The 25,084-nt window shown below is 47.1% G+C and overlaps 1 protein-coding gene and 1 non-coding gene across 8 annotated transcripts in view; both read right to left on the bottom strand.

Moving 5' to 3' along the window:
- Window positions 1-25,084, bottom strand: part of PLCL2 (phospholipase C like 2) — a 211,539-nt gene that overhangs the window by 132,951 nt on the left and 53,504 nt on the right. The gene's annotated exons all lie outside the window — the stretch shown is intronic.
- Window positions 4,795-4,901, bottom strand: LOC139185400 (U6 spliceosomal RNA). Its single transcript, XR_011569034.1, has one exon. It is a non-coding gene; the product is annotated as a U6 spliceosomal RNA (small nuclear RNA).

Here is a 25,084-nt window from a genome sequence, read left to right as displayed (position 1 = left end):
CCAACAGCAGATTGGGACACCTATTCCCCGCCTGCATTCACCAACACAAAATGCATCAGTCTTTCTACTCTGCCCACTTGATACTATTTTAAACTTCATGGAGTATATTTTAGATTAAATCTGCCATAATCATTTAAAGCACTTCTGGCTTTATAGCTAGGCATTTCACTATTAAATTTTAGCACTCACCGGATCCTGGGTTACATACGTTCTAGACAAAAGTAATTATGTGACAAAAGATGCTTCCAAAGGTACATATCTTATTATTACATAAATCATCATTGGAAAATTTTTGAAAAAACAAACATAAAGAATAAAATGAAATGATATCATCATTTAAGAGACAAAGCTTTTATTCTAGGCATGTATTTAATGCACCTGTACTGTTTTTCTTAAAAGGTGATCATAACATATACTATTTTATATGTTGATTTATTAAATTAACAGGAATAATAACCCCATAATCTTAAAAAATGTTTCCACTACCTCTTTTTTGGGGTTAATTTATCTTTAATTGGAGGATAATTTACAGTATTATGTTGGTCTCTGCCATACATCAACATGAATCAGCCATAGGTATGCATATGTCCCCTCCTTTTTTAAATTAAACTAATTTCTACTTTTTATTGGAGTAACATTGATTACAATTCTGTATGGGTTGTAGGTACACAGAATCTTTTTCAGTCACACATACACATGTATCTATTCACCTTTGGATACTTTTCCCAAATAGGTTATTACAGACTGTTGATAGACTTCCCTTGGTATACATAGGGTCCTTGTTGATTATCTACTTAATAGTCTTTTAAAGAATATGATTTTAAAAGCTCACATAATAGGTCTTAAATTATTTAACAGTTACCATTGGATTTTTATTTCTGATTTTTCATTATTATAAATTATGTAGAAAAATTTACTAGACTACACCTCTGAGTATTCTGTGAGGTTAGAGAGATTCCTAAGAGAGCTGGAACAGATTCTTTGTCTTAAGATGATGAACAATGTTTCTGTGCCATTAACTCCTTAGGTTGTCTTCGTGTGGAGACCCAGCCCCATCTATGTAGTGCTTGCTCACTTCCTTAGCATAAGGCAGGCACCACGGCTGGGCTGAGATTATGTTTATAAATGTGTCCATTTTTATTTTTGCAAAATTGTTCATAACTTTGAATACCAGTATATTTGATTCCAAAGTAGTAATCATGGAAAGACTTTTACCATAGTTTTCTCAGAAACCATCAATCAAGGACAGAAAACTAGGGACAAGAGCATCTGAATAAACATTTACAAGTGTTGGTCTTTATTATCTTCACAGAAATGATTCTGAATTAGACCACAAAGGAGCACTCAAAACCATTCTCAACACAGAAAACATCCAGGCCAAATGATCTTACAGAATTTGTATAACCAAAAGAATCCTATACATGTAGAAATTCTAAAACATGCTTGCAAACAACCTCCAGGTTAGAGGAAAAAAATCAAAACAGTACTGCTTAAAAACGAACCATAAAACCATCAAGCTGCTGGAAAAGTAATACTAGGAAAATTTTGTCTTAACTCCCTGTTTAGAAAATAAGAATAATAAAAATAAGTGGCCAAAACAGGCATGTGAAAAGATGCTCCACATTGCTAATTACTAGAGAAATGCAGAACAAACTCCAGTGAGGCACCCCTCACACCAGTCAGAATGGCAGCATCAAAAGTCTACAAACAGTAAATGCTGTAGAGGGTGTGGAGGAAAGGGGACCTTCCCACACTGTTGGTAGGAACGTAAATTGGTGCACTGAGTATAGAGAACAGTATGGAAGTTCCCTAAAAAATAAAAATAGAGCCACCATATGACCCTGCAATCCCACTCCTGGGCATATAGCCAGAGAAAGCCCGAATTCAAAAACACACATGTTTATAGCAGCACTACTTACAGTGTCTAGGACATGGAAGCAATCTAAATGTCCATCACAGATGACTGGATAAGGGGATAAGGAAGATCTCACACACACACACACACACACACACACACACAGGAGTGGCCACACAAAAAGTGAGACACTGCCATTCGCAGCAACATGGGTGGATCCAGAGACTGTCACACTAAGTGAAGGAAGCCAGACAGAGAAACACGAATACTGTATGATACCTCCCAAATGTGCAATCTACAAAATAATACAAGTGAACACATATACAAGAGAGAAACGAACCCACAGACACAGAAAACAAACTTATAGATAACCACACGGGAAAGGCGGAGGGACAAATTAGGAGTTTGGGATTAACAGATACACACCACTATACAGAGAACAGCTGAACAGCGAGAATTCACTGTAACACAGGGCACTATGTTCAGTATCATGTGATAAACTATAATAAAAAAGCAGAAAAGGGTGTACATATATATAAAACTTTAAAAATATATATGCATCATTTTGCTATACACCAGAAACTGATACAACACCATAAATCAACTATACTTCAGTAAAGAAGGAAGTGGCCTAAATTTTCAATCCAAAAAACTAGAGAAAGACAAACAAAATAAACGTAGGAAAGGGCAGTTAATAAAAGTGACAGAGAGGAAGAATGAGAAACCAGAATCCAAAGAAAATAAACAAAAAACAGTAGAATTGATCAGTAAGCCCCAAACTTGCTAATTTTCAAGGTCAAATTAAACAAATCTTTGTCAAAATGAGTTTTAAAAAGAAAAAGAATATAATTACTTTGAAAGGAGAGCAAATCAGTCAATCCTAAAGGAATCAACCCTGAATATTTATTAGAAGGACTGATGCGGAAGCCGAAGCTCCAATACTTTGGCCACCTGATGTGAAGAGCTGACTCATTGGAAAAGATCCTGATGCTGGGAAAGATTGCAGGCAGGAGGAGAAAGGGACGAGACAGGACGAGATGGTTGGATGGCCTCACTGACTTAACAGACATGAGTCTGAGCAAACTCTGGGAGATAGTGAAGGACAGGGAATCCTGGTGTGCTGCAGTCCGTGCAGTGGCAAAAAGTTGGACATGACTTAGTGACTGAGCAACAACTACATAACTATTATTTTTTAAATCCAGAAAAATGTAATCAATTTAATATGAATAAATTAGAAATAAATGAAAAAAACAATTTTCTAAAAAAATATAATTATTACAATTAGCTCAGAAAGAAGAAAACCATTGAGATCAATATTCTAGAAAAAAATCAAAAAGGTAGTCAAAGATCTAGCCTTTGAAAAGGAACCAAACTCAGGTCATTTTAGGTGAATTATACCAAACTTTCAAATAATAGGTAAATTTTATATTATATAAACTATTCAGGCTCTTAAGGGAAAAACAGAAGGCCACTCAGCTGCTTCTCTGAATCTAGCAGAAATTTTCTTAGATTCAGGACTCTTGACACTTTGGACAGGATCATTAATTGCGGGGAGAGAGAGGGGCTGCTCCATGTACTGAATGGGTTAACATGACCCTGATACTCAAGCCAGAGGGTACCAACCCAGAACAAAAACAACAGATTGTTCACACTTATAAACAAAGGTTCAAAAGCCCTAAATAAAATACTGGTTAGTCAATTTATCAAGAACAGGCCAAATTTATTCCAGAAATACAATGGTGGTTTTGTAAGAGAAAATTCTGTGAAGATAATTACTGTATTAATAAAATACAAGAGAAAAATCATGAAATTTGTTAATTATTACAGAGAAAAGATTTGATAAAATGCAAAACACATTCATGGTAAGACTCTTAACAACCAGAAACAGAAATTTTCCTTAGCCTGAAAAGAGGAATTTACAAAAAAATAATGGTAAACTTTTTATTTAATGATGAAATGCTGGAAGCATCCCAGTTGAAGAATATGACTTGTACTGGCCAAGGCAGCATCACAGGAAAAAGAACAATATATGCTGTTGTTATTGCTTAGTTGCTATGTCCTGTCTGAGTCTTTGTGACCCCATGAACTATAGCAGCAGGCTCCTCTGTCCATGGGATTCCCAGGCAATAACACTGGAATGGGTTGCCATTTCCTTCTCCAGGGGATCTTGCTTACCTAGGAACTGAACCTGTGTCTTCTGTATTAGCATGCAGTTTCTTTACCAGTGAGCCACCTGGGAGCCCCCATGTAAGATATACACCAGTGAAAAAAGACACACAACCGTCTTTATCTGCAGATCTTTTAAATGTCTGCATGGAGAGGCAAGAGAACCAACCAGCAAACTATGAGATCTATGAAGATGCTAGCCAGCATGGATGCCAAATACAAGATCAAAGACAGAAATTATTATCTTTTGTGTACATTAGCAAATCAATTAGAAAGACTTAGAAATAAGCCCATGTGAAAATGCCTGACATACAAGACTGTTGTGAAGAAAATAAAACGTTACTAAAGGATATAGAGAATTAAAACAGAGACGTAGCTTGTCCCTGGGTGGGAAGACTCAATAGTACAGAGACTTTAAAAGTGAGAGTCTCTCAGTCATGTCCAACTCTTCAACCCCATGGACTATACAGTTCATGGGATTCTCCAGGCCAGAATACTGGAGTGGGTAGCCGTTCCTTTCTCCAGGGAATCTTCCCAACCCAGGGATTGAACCCAGGTCTCCCGCATTGCAGGCGGATTCTTCACCAGCTGAGCCACCAGGGAAACCCATAGAGACTTTAACTTTCCCCCAAATTATTTATAAATTTAATAAAATCCTTAAAAAAATACCAAATGGAATTTACAAGAAATCTGACATGCTGATACAAATAATTAAAGCAAATGAATAAACATACAAGATAGTTGAGGCAATCTTTTTTTTTTTTAATGTTAAGAAAAATATGAAATGCTTCACAGATTTGCATGTCATCTTTGCTCAGGGACCATGCTAATCTTCTCTGTATCATTCCAACTTTAGAATATGTGCTACCAAAGCAAGCACAAGGCAATCTTAAAAAGAAAGAACACGTCTTACCCTACTACTATACACACACACACACACACACACACACACACACATACACACACACACACACACATATAACCCATTGTGAATACATAGTGATTAAAACAGCACGATACTGGTGCAGGAATTGATGACCAGATTCATACACAAGAACATATACTTGAGAGACAATCTGATGAATACAAGGGAATTCAAAATATAATAAAAGTGGCATTCTAAATCATGGAAAGAGGATTAACTACTCAACAAACAGTGCTGTAATAACTGGTTTTCCATTTGCAAAAAGCACAAAATAAAAAATAATAAGTTTCTTCTTAACACAAGTGACACACACACAGATTCCAGAGTAATTAAAGGCTTGAACCCAAAGTAACGTATCAGCAGGACTAACTAGATAATCTGGGGGTCCAGCGCAAAACAGAAACGCAAGGCTTTCAAAGATGGCAACAGCTGAGAATCAGGTGACGTGCCCTCTGGAATCCTAAGTATGCAGCCTTTTGTAACTGGCTTCTTTCACTTAACATATAATGTTTTCAATGTTCATCTACATATAGCATGTACCACTACTTCATGTTTTTTTTCATTGTTAAGCAACACTCCATGGTATGGATGAATCCATTTTATTTATCCATTCATCTACTAATGAATATTTGGGTTGTTTTCACTTTTTGAGTATTATGAATAACGCTGCTATGAACATTCATGTATGAGTCAAAATGCTTTTTTTAAAAAATTAATATTTTATTTCTTTATTTTCTTTTTTCTTTTTTTCTTTCTGTGTCTCGCTGCACGACACACAGGATCTTAGTTCCCCAACCAGGGACTGAGCCTGTGCATTCTGTATTGGAAGCAGTGAGTGTTAACCACCGGACTGCCAGGGAAGGCCCAAAATGCTTCTATTTTTATAAAAAAAAAAAAAAAGGCTGAAAATTTTATATAAATGCATGCTGGATGATTTAGAAAGCAGGACAATTAAAGTACATGTTTTTCTTTATTCATCCAAACAAGTAATCCTTAATGAATCAAATGAGCCATTTCAAAAACAATAATGAACAGGAAACAATCATTGGTATCATACTAACCATAATTGGCTTTCATATTAACCTTCTCTTAAACGCTAAATTTTAAGAAATGAATTTTTCTAACTGGAGAAATACCCTTGACTGGCAATTAATTTACTGATTAGAATTTTCCGATGAGAACGGAGTGAAAGGGCTCTCCAACAGTAGCGGGGCGGGGGTCTGGAGGCTGTTTAAATCTTTCCAATCACAGCAGTAATGGAACATTTTGGTGGCAAAGATGCTTCACACTTTAAGTGGGAGTGAATTTTTGTAATAATTATTTGGAATGATAAAATAAAAGGAGTCAAGACTACTGAAAAGCAGAGGATACTGTGCTTTTTAAAGCACTTCTTCCCCATGGATGCACTGAATTGCCCTTCCAAAGGACAGAGGCACCAGACAGGTGAGATGAGGCCATCGGAAGACTTTGCAGGCGGCCCCTGCCTCCTGCCTGGCTCAGTACAAGCTGTTACGCCGTCAGCCTCACTTGCTCTGTGCGCTTCCAGAGACAAAGGCGCCATCCCTTCTTCTAAGGAGCTCACTGGTAAGCAGTCCATTCCCGTGAAGGTGACTGTTTCAGGAAAACTTTATTTGCTGCTATTCTAGCAATTTTGTCTGAGCTCCCACTGCAAACAAGGGTGACTGGTAAGAAAAAATCTTGAATCTTACGTTCATTCACTTACTCCTCCTATGTGGGAAAAAAATATAAAAGAAAGACTACCTGATTATTATCTGATTAAGAGGCAGAAGGGGAAAAAAAAACCCTATTAATCCTTTTTTAAGAGTTATAGCCTAAGAAGAAATGTGAAATCCATTTACCTACGACAGGACTGATTACCTATTCGGGCTCTTCGGTGAGCCGTAGAGAGGACTACGGAATCCAAAGTAAACGGCCACCCCAGTCCCCACTTAGATGCGAGATGAGCAACATGTTACGCCCGGAGCTTCCGGGGAAGTCATCTGTCTGCAGCTCCTCATCCATTCTCTCCCAAGGTACACAGTGCTTAGGATCTCAGAGTGACCCAGACAGGCCTATCTGACCCTCGGCGTGGCTAAAATACTGTATGCAGGCCACACAAACGCTGCGGAGGGTCTTTCCCAGTGGCTCAGGGGCTAAGATCCCCACACCCGCAGTGCAGGGGGTCCCTGATTTAGAGCACTAGACCCTGCGTGTGGCAACGGAGACCCGGCACAGCCCGACAGATAAAGAAAACTTTTCAACTGGGCAAAGCGCGCTGAAATCCATGAAGTAAACCAAACAGAAATAAACTGAATTCATTTTTAAAAAATAAGATTTTAGCTTTTTCTTTGCTCTTCTTCCTCAATCAAGGGCAGGTAGAGAGGAGCGAGGTCCAGACACCCCCAGCTGGGCCACCCCAGGCCCCTGGGACCCGAGAGCCAGGAAGCCGGGGCTGGCACAGGGCTCAGGGCCGCCTCCACTCCGCTCCCCACGTCCTGCCACTCCAGGCCCCACTTAGAAGCCAGACGAGCAACATTTGGCACCCGGAGCTTCCGGGGAAGATCTCCTACTTCACCCTCTGCCCAAACCCTGCTGCATCCCGGCCTCGCTCTCCATCACTCCATCCCCCCAGAGGCCCCTCTGCTTGCAGGGGTCCTGACCTGCAGGGGGTCCCTGCTCCCCGGGGATGCCCACTGCCAACCAAGGGGTCCAGGGTGAGGGCAGGAGGGAGCAGGATGCGGGGGCGGAAACAGTCAGGGTCAGAAAGGCCCCTCCCACGCAGGAAGCCGGACCACGCGCCCAGCGTGCAAGGCTGTGGTCGGGGCCGGAAAGCCTTCGTCTGTGTGAGCGCTCTGATGCACGCAGCTGTTCAGCAACTGTGTGCCCGGGAGGCCCCGCTGGGCACCCTGACCCAGGACTGAGGAGCTCTTCTCGGTGCCCACAGTTACAACCTCTGAGTGGTGAACCCAGGAGATGTTCAACAACCACAGCACAATACTTAAAAATATGAGCCCACTACACAGCAGTGAGATGATTATGAGTATGATGGAGAAAAATAAAACAAGACAGGGGAACAGGAGGCCACAGGTAGGGGACAGACAAATGCTGGTAAGAGCCTCACTGAGAAGAAGGTGTCTGAGCCAAGACTTGAAGGAGGTGCGGCTGTGCACCCGGACGTCTGCAAGAGGGGTGCTCCAGGCCGAGGGGAGCACAGCCGTGCCTGCGGCAGGAGCAGCAGGGGCTGGGAGCACAGGGTGCTGAGGAGATGGAGCTGGAGAATCGCTGGAGGAAAGGCTGGTCCAGATCACTGCTGGACCACATTGTGGATTTGAGCTCTGATTCTGCATTCAGTTCAGTTCAGTCGCTCAGTCGTGTAAGACTCTTTGTGACCCCATGGACTGTAGCACGCCAGGCCTCCCTGTCCATCACCAAATCCCAGAGTTTACTCAAACTCATGTCCATCAAGTCGGTGATGCCATCCAGCCATGCTCTGTCGTTCCCTTCTCCTCCTGCCCCCAATCCCTCCCAGCATCAGAGTCTTTTCAAATGAGTCAGTTCTTCCCGTCAGGTGGCCAAAGTACTGGAGTTTCAGCTTCAGCATCAGTCCTTCCAATGAACACCCAGGACTGATCTCCTTTAAGATGGACTGGTTGGATCTCCTTGCAATCCAAGGGACTCTCAAGAGTCTTCTCCAACACCACAGTTCAAAGGCATCAATTCTTCGGCACTCAGCTTTCTTTATAGTCCAGCTCTCAAATCCATACATGACCACTGGAGAAACCAGAGCTTTGACATGATTCTGCATGAGCTGAACGTAAGGGAAATGAGTGCTGGGGTGTGCCTGACCACACCCTCCGGCTGCTGGGACAAGCCAGGCTGGAGACGTGCGGGCTGGGACCCAGGTGAAGGCAGTGACGGGGACAAGTGGTCAGAGGCCGACGTGCTCTGGAGGGGCGCGGGGAGCGGGGTTCTCTAATGGACTGAGTGGGGGACGCAGGAGGAGAGCTGCTGCGTGGGTTTGCCTGGACCACCGTAACAAGCGCTGCAGCCTGCAGCTCAGACACCACCGATTCCTTTTCTCACGGCTCAGGGAGCTGGCAGGCTGAGGCCGAGGTGCTGACCTGTGGCCTCCCTCCTTGTCCTCGGGACACCGTGTGCCCTCTCTGCTGTCACGTGGGCTCCCCTCATGGGGACAGCAGTCCTACTGAAATTGGAGCCCATAGCAATCACCTCACTTAACCTTAACCAGCTCTTTTAAAACCCTACCTCCAAACACAGTCACAGTCTAAGGCATGGGGGGCTTAAGACTTCAACAAACCTATTTTGTGTTGTTCAGTCACTCGGTCGTGTCTGACTCTTTGTGACCCTGTGGACCAGGGCACGCCAGGCTTCCCTGTCCTTCACCGTCGCCCAGAGTTTGCTCAGACTCATGTCTACTGAGTCGGTGATGCCATCCAACCATGCCTGTTTTGGGTAGACACACGTGGTGTCGAGGGCACCAAGGTTTTCGGCCGGATCACCGAAGCGCCACCTGAGCCCGCTACTGGAAGACACTGAGAGGCGGGCATGAGCAGCGGACATCCGCCTGGACGGCGACCTTCGTAGGAAGGACGGCTAACGTGAACGGGTGCTCAGCACGCGTGAGGCACCACACTAAGCACTCTGCGCTCACTACTTCGCTGAGCCCTCACTGAAGCCCTGTAATGCCAGGATTACCATCCCCACTCACAAATCAGGAAGCCAAGCCCTGACAAGGCGACAGGACGGGCACCAAGTCACTCAGATAGCACGGTGAATAAAAGGGGTTTGGGTTCCAGCACCCTGAGTGCAGCAGGCGTGCCCCTGACCGCTGTCTGCACTCGTCTGCCACAGAAAGCCACATGGGATGGCAGGAAACCATCGATATGATCAAAACCAACCTGAGTATGGCAAGAGTTCAACAAGCTCCGCTCCACACTGGAGAAGCACCCACAGATCCAAAAGGCGGCTGAGCCTGCTGTCCCATCCAAGCTCCCCAGAAGAGACTTTAATTCAAACATTCTCTATTTTATAATGCTAAAAATAGTGGGAACAACATAAATGTAGCTGGTTAGAAAATTATGTTATAATCTTACAATAAAACACTATGCAACCATTAAACAATGATGAGCTACACACCAATTACATGGACAGGTGTGTGTGTGTGTGTGCGCGTGTGTGTATGCGTGCACTCAGTCACTCAGTCAAGTCCGACTCTTTGCAACTGACTCTTTGCTCATGGACTGTAGCATGTCAGGCTCCTCGACCCATGGGATTCTCCAGGCAAAAAAACTGGAGTGGGTTGCATTTCCTTCTCCAGGGAATCTTCCCAACCCAGGGACGGAACCCACAACTCCTACATCTCCTGCACTGACAGGCATTTTCTCACTGCTGGGCCACCTGGGAAGCCCACGTATCTGTGCTACATGGGTTTGTTTTTTTAATTAATATATAAAAACATAGATGAATACACAAAAAAAAGAGATAGTAAGAAACTGGGTTATTTTCACTTTCTTTAGTAAATCTCTCTACTGTGATTTTTTCTATAGTAAATACGCATTGTTTGTAAAATCAGGAAAACAGCAATGCTATTAGTATCAGCAACTGAGAATAAATCTTTACCTACAATGCCGTTCAACCTTCCCCCAAGCTCAAGGGCTCTCAGTACAGGCTGACGTCCTCGCCTCCCAGGAATCACTTCTCTTGGGCAGCTCTGACAACCCCCAGAGCAACCCCCAGGGGCGACTTGGCACGGGAGGCATCTGACAGCTGGCACAGAGGGTGAGCCCGCTCACAGTTTCCCACTCACTCAGACTCAGAGAATCAACTCTCCCCAAATGAAGTGTCTGACCTCAACAAGGGCAGGTGTATTACTCAGCCAGTATTTTATTAAAATATCACATGTCAAGATGGCCATTTATCAAAGTCATTCGAGGATTATAAAGAAAAGCACCAAGGATACCGTTTAAAAGGAGGCAGCGAAGGGCATGAACCGGAAATCAGGGGAAATGCTCAGGGCCAAGGCAGTCCAAAAGCCATCAGAGCCTCGTGCGCAGTGCGCACTGGCCGGCACTCCATCTCTGAGCTCATCCTTCTGTGCACACGCCCGGGAAGCGCCATGACGACCAAGGTAGGAAGGCGCGCCGGCCCAGGACCGCCGCCGTTTTTAACACGTGGCCTGCGACACTGTCACAAACTCCTCTCCCTGTCTTAAGAGGAGGCGCCCCGGTGACCTGGATTGTCATCTGATAACATCGCTCTTTCCCAAGTTCTGGGAACGCTGTTTCTTTTATTCCTTGCTTTTGAGGAGGTGGAGGGCAGGCATGGGATAAAACGGGGCAGAAAAAAAGGCAAAGGAGGAAGACAGCTGGTGAAAACAGGAGAAAGGGAAAGAGAGGGAAGTCCCTCGGTGGTGTCTGACTCTGTGCGACCCCACGGACTGAAAATAGGAGAGGAAGCAGTGAAAACACTGAAAACGAATATGGAAGTGGGGAGAAAAGGGTCCCTGAGAAAGAGAACAGGACCACCGAGCAGAGTGCAGGGGGCGCGTGTTATAGCGCAGTGAGCGGGCCCTGCCGGGCCAGGAAAGCACCAGGGAAGGCGGGGGGCAGACGGAGGCCCCGGGGCCCCAGGTGGGGGACACGCCCCGCTCCTGGGGCGGGCTTCCTGGTCGACCAGCGGAAACCGCACCAGGAAGACTGTGGACCCTTCCACCCGGCGGCCCTCTCCTCCTCTCACATCCCGGCCGCAGGGAAGCCCTTCCACATCCTGATGTGGTAAGAACCCCGCTTCTCTAAAGAGAGGAAAGAGCCACGTTCCCCCACGAACCACCGAGCGTCTGCTCGCAGGCGTGTGTACAGGGGCCGCGGCATCTCCCCTGCAGGCTCTCACAGGAGGCTTCCCACCCAGGGGTGGACTGGTCCATGGACTGGGGGCCCAGGGTCAGTAACCTAGTCAGATTTTGGAAAGCAGCTCTTCACACAACCGTTGGTTTCATCCTGGGAACCCAGGTGCTCCACTATTTCCCATCACCCTCGCTTCTTTGAGATTCCATGTGACAAGCTTTCTATTTGACGACATACTTTGCGAAACATCACGGCTAAAAAGTGAAGAACAGGTTTGCTCTTAAAGGGACTCACAATCCACGGGGGAAGCAGAAACACAATTTCTGTGAGCCAGGTGAGCCCAGTCGCTCAGTTGCGTCCGACTCTTTGCAACCCCGTGGACTGTAGCCCACCAGGCTCCTCTGTCCATGGGATTCTCCAGGCAAGAATGCTGCAGTGGGTTGCCATGCCCTCCTCCAGGGGATCTTCACACCCAGGGACTGAAGCCGGGTCTCCTGCATGGCAGGCGGATTCTTTACTGAGTTACAGTGTGACAAGTCTGTATTTCGAACATTTTGCTGGGTTCTGAGCCAGTATTCAAAGGTGTGCCGGCCTCACCCGGAGACCTATTTTATTATAAGAACTGAATTAGGGAAACTTAGTTGCAGCCTCTGCAAAAGCAAACACGGGATGACCCAGCTGTGGGGGGGACACAGGAAGAGAGACTGTGAGAGCAGAGAGCAGACGCCTTTTGTCATAAATGTGACAAGGAGGGAAGCACACAGAGGCTGCCGCCCCACAGAAAGGGCTGGTGTGTGGTGTGAGCAAGGCAGGCGTGTTTGAGGGCTGCAAGGAAAGCCGTCCAGAGAAAGCCTTGGAAGGTGAGGGGAGGCCGGGGGAGACAACGGGGGCAGGAGGCGATGGTCCCGGGGGAGGGGCTCTCTCCTCCCCCGACCCCCCCCACCCCCGAGGCTGGGGGAGGGGGCATGCCTGGGTCCTTCGCACAGGAAAGTAATCCAGATGTTCCCTCTCATTTACTGAGTCCTTTCCTACCCTCTCTGGTTTCCCTCAAATCCCGCTCACTTGGGGTTTTGCGAGTCTCAAACACAGAATTTCCTGCTTAGATAGCATGAATCCTTTTCTTTAGAGCAAAGGACTCAGGTGCCACTCACTGCCTGCAGGCCCGGGTGTACCGTCAGCTCCCCGCCGCCCTGCAGTTCCTTGTTCCTCTACAATGTCTGCGAGCAAACATTTTCCTGAGGTTTTCTGAAATATGCCACTTTGCAGGGAAGCAGGGTGGAAATCATGAAAACATCGCTCCAATGTAAACGGTCCCCGATACTCTGTGTAATGTGAATGCAATGACATCCTGGGCCTTCGTGCGTTCGGACGCTCCACCATTCTACCACCATTCTTGTCCCGCTGAGGCCTAATCCATCTTTATTGATTTCATTCCAGAAATAACTATCTTTTGATGGCTTCACTCAATTTTAACAATGCGTGGGCCTTATCTGATGGTTTTCCCATTTACTCACATGTTTATGCTGTGTCTTATTTCCTGGTGTGCACCCAACACATCAGACACTCACAGATACCTGTGGGCTGAGAGGATGCCATCTTTGAACACGGCCCCCTGGAGACCATCTCTTTGGAGGCAGTACAATGCCATCATGGAATCTGCAAAGCTAAGTCCTGGGTGCAGAGCTCAAGCCTGTGACCTTCTCTGAAATAAATTCAACCAACAGACCTCTCTAAGCATTGACAAATAAAAATCCACAGGTTAAAGATTTACATTTGTTTCTGAATCAACAGATCTAGCAACTCTGGAAGACTATAAACATTGAGAGTTTGAATCTATCCAGACTCCAACAGCCATCAGACTACTGCCCTAAAAGAAGACATGACCACAAAGAGTGTGTGACCACCCTTCACCCGACGTCCTGTCTGTACAGAGACGCACACTTCTACCATACAAGCACATATGGGCTTTGGTTGATTTTCAGGAGGCCAGAACAGAAAGCATGGATTGGCTGTATTCCTGAAATGTCTATATTTAGACAGAGACAAGGTCAGATGATTCAAACAAACTATATAGCTAGCTAGCTAGCTACCCACAAGCTTTTTACACTGAATAAGTTAGAGACAGGGCTAATATCATCCCTCAAACGCTTGTACACACGGTCCTCACATTTCTGGATTCTTTCTCTCTAATCTTTAGAGCAATGGTGTTAGCTGTCTCCCTTTCTTGAAAGCCATAAACTGAATATAGGTCCTCAAACAGAGAATACTCATGCCTGGGTGAGACAGTAACAGAAGGAAAAGAGGGCCAGGGAGAAGGGCCTGGAAGCCATCTCCCGTTCCCCACGTTTCCTAGGAGGCATCCAGCCACGCCCGACCCTGGGGTCAGCCTCAGTAAATGCTTCTAAATGTACCTCTGCGTTACGGAACAACGAGTGCCTGTTTCTGAGGTCCAGACAGATGTGCATTCTGACAAGGGCCGATCGGAATCTGCTGGGTAGGAGAAAAAAAACGGCGAGTGCGCTGTCCTCTAAAGTGGATCCCTGATCTGAGGCCGCGGTTCCCCTTCTACGGGCCAGGCCCCTGCGGCCATAGATGAAACATTAGGTCTGGAGAGAGAGGCTGAGGACGGCCAGGTCTCCTGTATTTCTTTCCAACGCTTCTTATTTTCTGTAACACCTCTTCTTCCCTCTGTTAGCAGTCATCCTTGAAGTGATCACTGAAAGTTGACTATAGTTCTAAGTCCTAATTATTATTCCATAGTCCTTTAAAATGCATTAACGGGCACCTTATGCAGTACAGCAATAGTTCACCTTATTCTAATTATCAAGAAGCTTTACAGTATCATCAAAACTTTGTTTAAAAAAGCAGATCCAAACATGATTAATTGTTTGTCCAGTATAAGCAAAGCAATGCTTTTGGCAAGAAATTTGTCATTCACTCCAGTCATGTAATGAATAAAAATACATTTAGCCATGAGTTAACATAATTGCATTATCTAGGCAGTTATGCTTGAAAGAAATACTAAAAATGATGTAAGACAAGTAAATTTTAATGTGAAACATAAAATTACACATCAATGGCCACCTTCAGACCAATTTTTCATGAAGTAATTATTGCTTTATTAAGAAAAACCCAATAGAAAACCATAACTCATTATCCAAACGTAATGCAAGTACAGCATTCCCTGTCAGAGACTGAGCCTGTGGCCCGGCTCTTCTGCTTTTTGTTTGATCCGTACGGTCCCGTCAGTGTGAATTTGAGAAGGAAGCAGCTTTAAAAATCGGCCACAGTGAGAGGGGAGCTGAAGCACGTGTGAGGAAAACGCAGGCCACCAAGCCCTGGCTGAGTGCGGACCTCGCAGCCCTTAAATCACACAGTCAGGTACGGGCTGGTTGCCGGCTTTGTCTGACTTTCCGGATTTTCCCCAGCGGGCGGACGTTTCATCTCAGTAGGTCAGCCGTCCACAGAAGGCCAGAACCTGAACACCCCACACAGCCCAGAAGGGCAGGCAGGCATTTCAGGAAAGGAGCCTCCTGCTCTCGTGATTGATGCCATGAGCACAGCAAAGAACCAAGTTTAACCACCACAGGAGCACCATGTGATTCCCACCTTCAGCCTGCGTCGAAGGACGCCTGCCTCCGATCAGCGTTTCTAGAAAACTTGCCCCCAGAGCCTCCACCCACCCCTCAGCTCATAGGCCTCATCTGCAACATAACACATTCAGGGAGTGAACCGCAGGGCCGCGAAAGGTCACTGACGTTCCACTGAAGCTATGGAAAGGTGCCTCCCAGGACCCCCGTACTGCCCTGAAGATAACCGTTCGACTTGAAAGCACTCCATGCGAAAGGCAAACCTGTGTGCTGGCCTCTCTCACGGGGATCACAGCCCCGGAGACGCCACTCCACAAGGCTCAGGGTGATGTTCAACTGTCGGGGCTGGGGAGGGCAGGGGAGCGCTGGCATCTGGGGAGGAGGGCCCGGGGGTGCGGCTAAGCATCCCAGGAGGCAAAGGACGCCCCTCACAACAAAGACCCATCCAGCCCAACTGCCAAGGATGCTGAGTCTGGAAACCCCGAACTGCAAAGGTAAGGTGAACGGTCAGGACCGACACCTGGACCACACAGAAACCTGCACCCAAGGAGCAAAACGACGCCTCCCAACCTCAGCTCCTCCCAGCCTCTGACACCCCAGCGTCAGCAGCTACAGCCCTGCTCTGGGAACAAACACTGCTCAGCCTGCTGAAATCCATTTTCATAGTTAATATTCACAGCCTTGAAAAAAAAAAAAGACTAAATGCCCCCCACAATCTCCCTAGAGAAACAATCTTTTGTTGTTTTAGAAATGCAATTACATTTTCCATAAACTCAAGCAAAATGAAAAACACTTAACATAGTATGTTTGCTTGCTTGCTTTTCTTTTTTTTACAAGTTAGCAAAAACACAGAGAAGAGACAAACCACAGAGTTTATCAAACAGATACACATGGCACTCTGGGTGGCCTAAAGCCACGGAAGCCCACCTCGGGCCCTTGCAAAGAGCATTTACTGAGAAGCCAGGCTTCGCCAGGGAGCCAGGACCACAGGCTGAAGTGGACAACACAGCCCAGGCCAAGCAATGTCAACAGACAGTCTCATCCTCAGACTCGTCTCGAGATCTCTCCTAAACAGCCAGACCAGGACAGTGCTCTCTCTTAGGAAAAAGACCGATCAGGCTCCAGAATTTTAAAACAAAATAAATTTAAATATTTAGAATTCCATTAGGCACCTAAGTTATTTCTAAAACTTCAGAAAATGTTTGCCTTGCTGCCAAGATGATAAATGTAAGGGGCTGTGGCATTTTATTTCCAGAGACTTCTGTTGGGGTGGTGGTGGTGTTCAGTTGCTCAGTCGTGTCCGACTCTTTGCGACCCCATGAATCGCAGCACGCCAGGCCTCCCTGTCTATCACCAACTCCCGGAGTTCACTCAAGCTCACGTCCATAGAGTCAGTGATGCCATCCAACCATCTCATCCTCCATCATCCCCTTTTCCCCCTGCCTTCAGTCTTTCCCAGCATCAGAGTCTTTTCAAACGAGTCAGCTCTTCGCATCAGGTTTCAGCTTCAGCATCAGTCCTTCCAATGAATATTCAGGACTGATCTCCTTTAGGATTGACTGGCTGGATCTCCTTGCTGTCCAAGGAACTCTCAAGAGTCTTGTCCAACACTACAGTTCAAAAGCATCAGATCTCTGGTGCTCAGTCTTCTTTATGGTCCAACTCTCATATCCATACACGACTACTGCAAAAACCATAGCTTTGTCTATACTATATGGACCTTTGTCGGCAAAGTGATGTCTCTGCTTTTTAACAGGCTGTCTAGGTTTGTCAAAGCTTTTCGTCCAAGGAGCAAACATCTTTTAATTTCATGGCTGCAGTCACCATCTTCAGTGATTTGGGAGACAAAGAAAATAAAATTTGCCACTTTCCAATTATTCCCTGTCTATTTGCCATGAAGTGATGGGACCAGATGCCCTGATCTTCATTTTTTGAAGGCTGGGCTTTAAGCCAGTCTTTCCTTTTTTAAGCAGTTCTGTTGAGGCTCCATTTAACCCTGTGGGTTAAGACTCCCCAGTCTTTGGTTACGGTCCGATTTCCTCTACCCTGGGCAAAAGAAGGGGCTGTCTCAAATGTTCTGCGTAGAAAGGAACTTATGATTGTGTAAAGATTAGAGTCACCAACCACTTGAAAAGTCATTTCGATGTTTAAATTAATGTTTCAAAGAGGAAGGAACTTTGAGCTTTCAGTGAAATGCAGGCCTCAACCACATAAACCATGAGCAATATTTACGACCTGAACTTTCCCAGAGACTGATTTCAAACGTTCTATAGTTTTTTAACCGTGTATAATATCTTAGAAATTCAAATACCTCTACATCTCATCTCTGAGACTGCCTTCCCTCACAAACTGCATAAAAATTCTTTTAGAGTAGGTGTGTGTCCTGATTTCTGGTTTTAGAAAAAATGTGTGTGTGTGGTTTTTTTTTTTTTACTTTTTTTTTTTTTTAAACTATTGGGAACTAAAAAGGTAGATTCCTACAACACATCTTACACCAGATAAATCCTGATTAAAGATTTAAAGGTAAAAAGTGAACACAGACATGAATATTTATACAAATCCCACTACTTACATAAGCCAAGTTCAAGGACGCGCTGTCTCAGCACTAAACTAAAGACAGAAAGCACAGGATTCCCGTGGTCCAGAGGATAGAACTTGGCGTTTTCACTGCCAGGTCTGGGTTCAATCCCTGGCCAGGGAACTAAGACTCCATGAGCCACACGGCCAAAAACAAACAAAAAAGAGACAGAAAGCATGAACAGAACAGTTTACTCCATTTTAGAAAAACTTTCGTCATCAACAAAACAATATAAACAAAAGTAAGCACCATAACAAACTAGCAGGATGCTCCAGCAAACCAGGGATCTACCACAGCGAATACCAGAAGAGAGGAGCTGGAGCACCTCCGTATTTACAGCACCAGAAGAAATAAAAATGGAGAGGATAGATGGTTGAAGGTAAAAATAAGCAAAAACATGAACGTGCAGCTGGTGGAAAAATAAACATGAAAACCCTTGCGTCCTGCCAGTACTCGCAGAAACACAAAGAAACCAAGAAAAGACAGCCGTTTTCTGCCAAGCAACTGCGTCCGTTCAGAAGGACGGGGACACTGCTCCTGAGGCCGAGGCTGGAGGGGACCCCAGCTTCCTCCTTGCCTGTTGGTTTTTAGTCACCGAGTCCTGTCTGACTCTCTGTGACCCCCTGGACTGGAGCCCTCCAGGTTCCTCTGTCCCTGGGGTTCTCCAAGCAAGAATACTAAACGGGGTTGCCATTTCCTCCTCCACGGGATCTTCCTGACCAGGGATCGAACCCTCATTTCCCGCATTAGCAGGCAGATTCTTTACCACTGAGCCAGCAGGGAGGCCCTCATTGCTAGCGGTCCTTGTAAACAGGCAAAGCTTTCACGGAGATAATTTGATTTTAAAATGTTGTTTCCTTTGACTCAGCAGTTCTGCTTCCAGGGTTTATCCAAGAAAAACAACGTCAGACACTGGTAAAGATGCATGTATTAAATGCACTGCTCACCATTCTAACTAAGCCACCAGGGGCTGAGTCTCAGCACGTCCTGCCCCGGCCGCCCCCTGCTGACCCCACAGTCTAACAGGCTCCCCACGCCCACCCTCCCACTTGCAGCCTCATGCAGGCCCCGCCGTGCTGCACTCACACGATGCCAACCACTCCCTAAATTCCATCTGCCCCTTTCCAGGTCAGTCTCCCTTCCCCTGGCCACTGGAAGATTTTAAAAACACGCATCGGGCAACCTCATACCCCTGGCAAAGAGCATTCCGAGGGCACCCACAGCCTGAAGTCCAAGTTCCTCAGTCCTTCAAAGAGCTGTGGCTCTCCTGACCCCTGGTGACCCCGCCAGAACACACTCTGAAGGCCTGGCGACGGGCCGGGCGGTCCCCGTGCCCATGATGTTCCCTCTCTTATCCCCACACTGCTCCACCCCTTAGCTGACCCGGCCTTCTCCAGGGCATCCTCGGGGCACAGGGCCGCGGGATCGTCCTCCAGGGACCCTCTCCCCTCCCACATTGGAGCAAGAATGCCCACTGCTCGTTCGCCTGGCAGTTGTCCGGTCACTGCGCTGATCACACTGGGTGGGAATGAAGGGTTTCCCCGCGGGCCATGTGGTCTGCAGGAAGCTTGGGACACCCTGCCCACTGCTCAGCCCTCGGAGGATACAGACGTCTCTGTGTGCCCACCAGCTCACAACTCCTTAGTCACAGCCTGAGAGCATGCGACTCTGGGCACGGGCCACCCCTGTACGTCTGGCAGACCACCTGTGTGGCTCTTGGATCTTCATCAAAGGCGAAACCCTGTAAGCTTTATCAACTGCATTTGTTGTTTTGGAACCAGAGATCCCACAAGGCTCCTGCACTTCCTTTTTCTAGGACAAAGTGCTAATCCTATCAAGAGCGTGCATTGTATAACGGGACAGTTTTCACAAACTAGGGAGAGAATTTTAAAAATAGTCCCTTCCTACTAGCACCTCTGGTGATAATCAAAGAGGAAAAGCAACGGGTGTTCCCCACGAGAAAACTGATTAAATCAAGCATCCGTCAGTGCAGCACAGGGCTGGAGTGAGAAAGTCTGCACACACACTCACTCGGAAACATCGGAAAACAGTGTGACGCGGAAAAGAGCAACGTGACGAAGGACACTAGAACAGCCTGCTGTGTTTCTAAGGAGGACACGTGTGCACACGTGCTGGCTCACACACCTAATGTCTGTCCAGGAGAACGCACCGGGGTGGGGGTGCAACCGGCCGGCAGGGGCCAGGACGGGGAAGAGGACGGTCCTCCGTGTGAGCTCCCGCTGTCTGGCTTTGGTAACTTACTTGATGTTTCAGTGATAGCTTATGCTGGATTTTATTTAAGTAGGTATGGCGTTGCTCATATGTCGTTCAGTCATGTCTGAGTCTTTGCCACCCCACGGACTGCAACAGGCTCCTCTGTCCTCAACTATCTCCCGGAGCTTGCTCAAACTCATGTTGAGTCGGTGGTGCCATCCAACCATCTCATCTTCTGTCGTCCCCTTCTCCTCCCGCCTTCAATCTGGGGAACAGCGTCAGGGTCTTTTCCAGTGAGTTAGCTCTTCGCATCAGGTGGCCAAAGTATTGGAGCTTCAGCTTCAGCATCAGTCCTTCCAATGAATATTCAGGGCTGATTTTCTTTAGGATGGACTGGTTGGATCCCTGCAGTCCCAGGGACTCCGAAGTAGGTGTGAATGTCCCACAGAACTTTTCACATAAGAAGCGCAAAGGCTGACTTTCACAAGTCCCCTTTCCGCCAACAGAGCCCAGCACCCAGGGCCGGGTGTTGGCGTGTTGCGGCCGCCCTCGCTGGGTGGCTCGGAAACCCCGGGGGACAGCCACGGCCTCTCCCTGTCTGCCCAGCCCCCTCCCAGCCCTGCCCGCTGACCACCCCGGGACTGCCTCCGCCGCCGGGCAGCCTGGGGACACCCATCTCGCTGGGGCCCTGAGACGCCAGCAGGCTCTCCTCTCGGTGAGCGGTGCTGACAGCCGCCTCGGAGGAGAAACAGGTCTGAATTTGTCCGCCAAGCAGTGCTACCTACCGCTTCTGCTTTCACAGCCCATATTACAATTTTAAAAAACGAATGGGTAAACTGCTGAAAATACGAACGGAGAGACTGAAGGAAACAAGAACAGGACCTTTTCCTTGGCACACCCAAGATAACAGGGTAAGCTGATTTCCTTCTGTTAGCATCAGGTTACAGACTCGATCTATAACTGCTAAGTTGTAGTTCATGCCTCAGATGTGTTTCTCCTACATCTTGAAGATGTGTGCAAGGGAAAAACAAGCTCTGGATTACCTGCATAAACCCCAGTGCCAACCAGGCACCATGCCATCTCTGTGTGCCCAGCATGTGGCTATGGAGAGAAGGCTCTCTCCCCACAGAGGACTGCAATGGAGAGAAAATACAGCAGAAACCCCAAGAAATACAATGATACCCCGAAGCTCCTCTTTTCTTGTCTTCACGCCAATAGGAAAATAAATTCCTCATAATCAAAACTGCTAAATTTAATTACCAAGTTTTTAGAAAGGATGCCGTTCATTCAACATCACCCAGACACGGGAGGGAGTCATGAGTATCCTGGACATTCTTAAATGAGGCATTTGTCTCTTTCAGTCGGACTTACCTCACCCAGTATGGTCATCTCTAGGTGCATCCATGTTGCTGCAGATAACTCTACTGCGCTCTTTTATGGCCGAATAACATTCCATTATATACACACACATATACATACCTTTACAATATCTTCTTTACCGATTCATCTGTCAGTGGGCATTCAGGTTGCTTCCATGTCTTGGAAATTATAAACAGTGCTGCAGTGAACACTGGTGAATACTTTTGGATTACGGCTTTTTCCAGATTTATGCCCAGGAATGCTAGGATATACGGTATGCTAGGATATGCGGTAATTCTGTTTTAAGTTTCTCAAGGAGCCCCCATACCATTCTCCATAGAGGTTATACCAATTTCCATTACCACGATTGTCCAATAGGTATTATTAGTCTCATCTTGCAGAGAAGAAAGCTGGACCTAAAAGACACCGTAGTCCTGCCGGGTCACTCAGGCAGGAGGTGGCAACAAGACTGGAACCGGAGCACCCAGGCTCCGAGACCACCAGCTTTCTTCTACGAATGCTACTCGTGAGGTTCTCTTTTGTTCCTTAATGTCAACAAATAAATGCTAATTAAACTGTGTTTTGACAGAACTGATATCCCAACCAGGTTGTTCTATTTGCAGATATAGAAAGTCTGTATTTGAACTGTTTTTACAGCAGTGGAACGTTTACGTGTTTCTTTTTTTCCTAAGAGGGGCAAAAGGAGAAGAGAAAAAGAAGACCAAGAAGAGCTCAAACAAGAAATAGTCAGCATCATTCAGTGGTTCCCCTTCCATTCCATGTAACTGTCTTTATATTAATTCAAGTCAATTCAATTTAGCCGTGAGTTTCTGTGCCGGTGTCGTTTCTAAGCACCAAAAGGGTCCTGGCCCTCAGAAATCTCCTAACCTAGCAGAAGAGCTAGACCTGCAAAGAAAAAATGACCAGTTTCATGCATATTAGAGTAAAAGAATAAAGGGGACTCCAGAGTAAGGGAATGAATGCATCTTCTGGGAAAAGGGCTGGGGGCCGGGGGAAGGGGCAGCAAGGGCTCTGCTGAGGTCGTAACATTTGGCAAAGGAGTGAGAACCGGCCTGGAGTACGAGAAGGCCAGGCAGAGGAATTAACGGAAGAATAAGGGCCCAACTTACCACCTGCACTGACAGAGGAAGAAGTCCAGAGACACCCCAGAACATGGGGTAATCAAACGAGCACAGGAGGCAAGGTTAAAAACACAGGAGATAAATGTGGCTCCAAGGCTTCTTGCTTGGGTCATAAAAAGGATGCCATTAATAAGACAGGAATTATTACAGGAAAAGCAGACCAAAGCAGAAAATCATGAACAGTGTCTGGAACATGGTGAACTCCACGCTGTAAGAGATTTTACGAGGAATAAGGAAAGCAGCGGTTCAGGTTGAGAGGAGTGACGGGGGTCTCAGATCTGGGGAAAGCCCCTCAGGGGGTGGACAGAGGCGTCACTTTGTTTACCGCCCTCGGTTCAGTCTCCTAGACATGAATGGAGGTGAGAGGAGGGGCGTCAGAAGAGAAAACAATGACTTGTGGTGAAAGCCTGGCGTTTGGGAAAACAGTGCACTCGGGCTCTCTTATTTACAGCAGCTCTGATCAAAACAGAGCGAGATGACCCGCATAAGTCCTACTCGCACATTTGTGGGGCTGCAGATCTACAGGCAGAATAAATAACAATTAGGAGGCTTTCAAACACAGCTGTCCCCAGCGCTGTGGAGGGGGAGGCCGCCGCCGCCTCCCAGCCACGGGCATCAGGCACGGCAAACGCGCCAGAAAATCAGGGTGTGCCAGCTACTCGGGAGAGCTTGCCCGCCTGCAAAATGAGCGAGACAAAAATGAGCACCCAGGAGACTGCTTCCCCAGGTTAAACGGGGAATTCATCAAAGGCATCCTCTATCCCACAGGACCTTTTAGACTAGAGGAAAAGGGGATAAACCAGGGGCAGGACCTCAGAAGGGCCTGTTCTGGGTTCTGGAAGGGCAGACACTCCAGGAGGCACATTCCAGCTGGGAGAAGGCGGGCTGAGCTAAGGGTCAGGTGACTCCTCCAGTTCTCGGGCGTGTGACCTCCCGGGAGGCACCCCCACCGCAAAGGGAGGCCTCGGGACGGTCCACGTGGGGCAACCGCAGGCCCCCGGGAGGGTCCCGGCCCGTGCAGGGCATGGAGCCGCCTCGCTCCTTAGGGACTCAGCAGGGCGCACCCCGGGATGCTCTAGACGCTCTTGTGTTGGGGAGGAGAGAATGTTCTCCACTCTTTAGGTTTTGGGAGAACCACACCTCTTCAGTCCAAGATTCAGGGGTGGTGAGAACTCCTGCCTAGGACGGGGGGCCCCCAGAGGGAGGAAGGGCCTGCTGCCCCTGGTCAGAAAACACGCACCGTCCTTGCGAGGGAGAGGAAACGGCGGCGGAAAAGTCCTTCCCGTGCACGGAGGCACCAGAAGGACACAGCGGATGGCCGCCACATGACACGGTCAGACCTGGGTGGCTCTTTTCTCTTGGAGGCTCTTTTCTCGTGTTAGGCAAAACTAGACGTGAGTCTGCCCCCCACGTGTGTGAGGACTTTACCAGGGCGCTCTGATCCCTGCTGTCTTCTTAGGAGCCCTCTCTGCATTTGGAAAGGCTCTCTGTGTGGGCAGTAAACCGGTGATTTTTAGGAACCTACACACCTTATAAAGCAGAGACATTACTTTGTCGACAAAGGTCCATCTAGTCAAGGCTACGGTTTTTCCAGTGATCATGTATGGATGTTAGAGTTGGACTATAAAGAAAGCTGAGCATAGAAGAACTGATGCTTTTGAACTGTGGTGTTGGAGAAGACTCTTGAGAGTCCCTTGGACTGCAAGGAGGTCAAACCAGTTCATCCTAAAGGAAATCAGTCCTGAGTGTTCATTGGAAGGACTGGTGTTGAAGCTGAAACTCCAATACTTTGGCCACCTGATGCGAAGAACTGACTCATTTGAAAAGACCCTGATGCTGGGAAAGATTGAGGGCAGGAGGAGAAGGGGACGACAGAGGATGAGAGGGTTGGATGGCCTCACGGACTCACTGGACATGAGTTTGAGTAAACTCCGGGAGTTGGTGATGGACAGGGAGGCCTGGAGGGCTGCAGTTCATGGGGTCACAAAGAGTCAGACACGACTGAGGGCCTGGACTGAGCTGACTGACATACCTCACCCTCAGCTCCATCTGTATGCCCCAAGGCGAGTCCTGACAAAGAACTCCAAACCCCAGCATTTAAATATGCTCAAGCCTCTCCCATTTTTTTTTTTTTAAGACTGACCTCACAATCCATCTCTCTGGACACAACCCCCCAAACCACTCACCACTAACCTTGAGAAATTTTCCGAACTCGAGTCTCTACTTTTCCAACTCCCACTCCCCCTCAAAATATCACCTGATGAAATGGGCTCCAGGGTACTGGACACGGCGGGTCCCATGGTTGGGGGCGGGGGGAGGATAACCGCTTACAGAATTTCGCTGCTTGCCGTCCAACCTCAACCTGAATCAGCCACAGGTGCACACGCGGCCC

This window comes from Bos indicus, chromosome 1 (genome assembly GCF_029378745.1).
Source record: "Bos indicus isolate NIAB-ARS_2022 breed Sahiwal x Tharparkar chromosome 1, NIAB-ARS_B.indTharparkar_mat_pri_1.0, whole genome shotgun sequence".
NCBI lineage: Eukaryota > Metazoa > Chordata > Mammalia > Artiodactyla > Bovidae > Bos > Bos indicus.
Note: the sequence above shows the minus strand (reverse complement) of the source record. Positions and strands in the feature narration are given on the sequence as shown.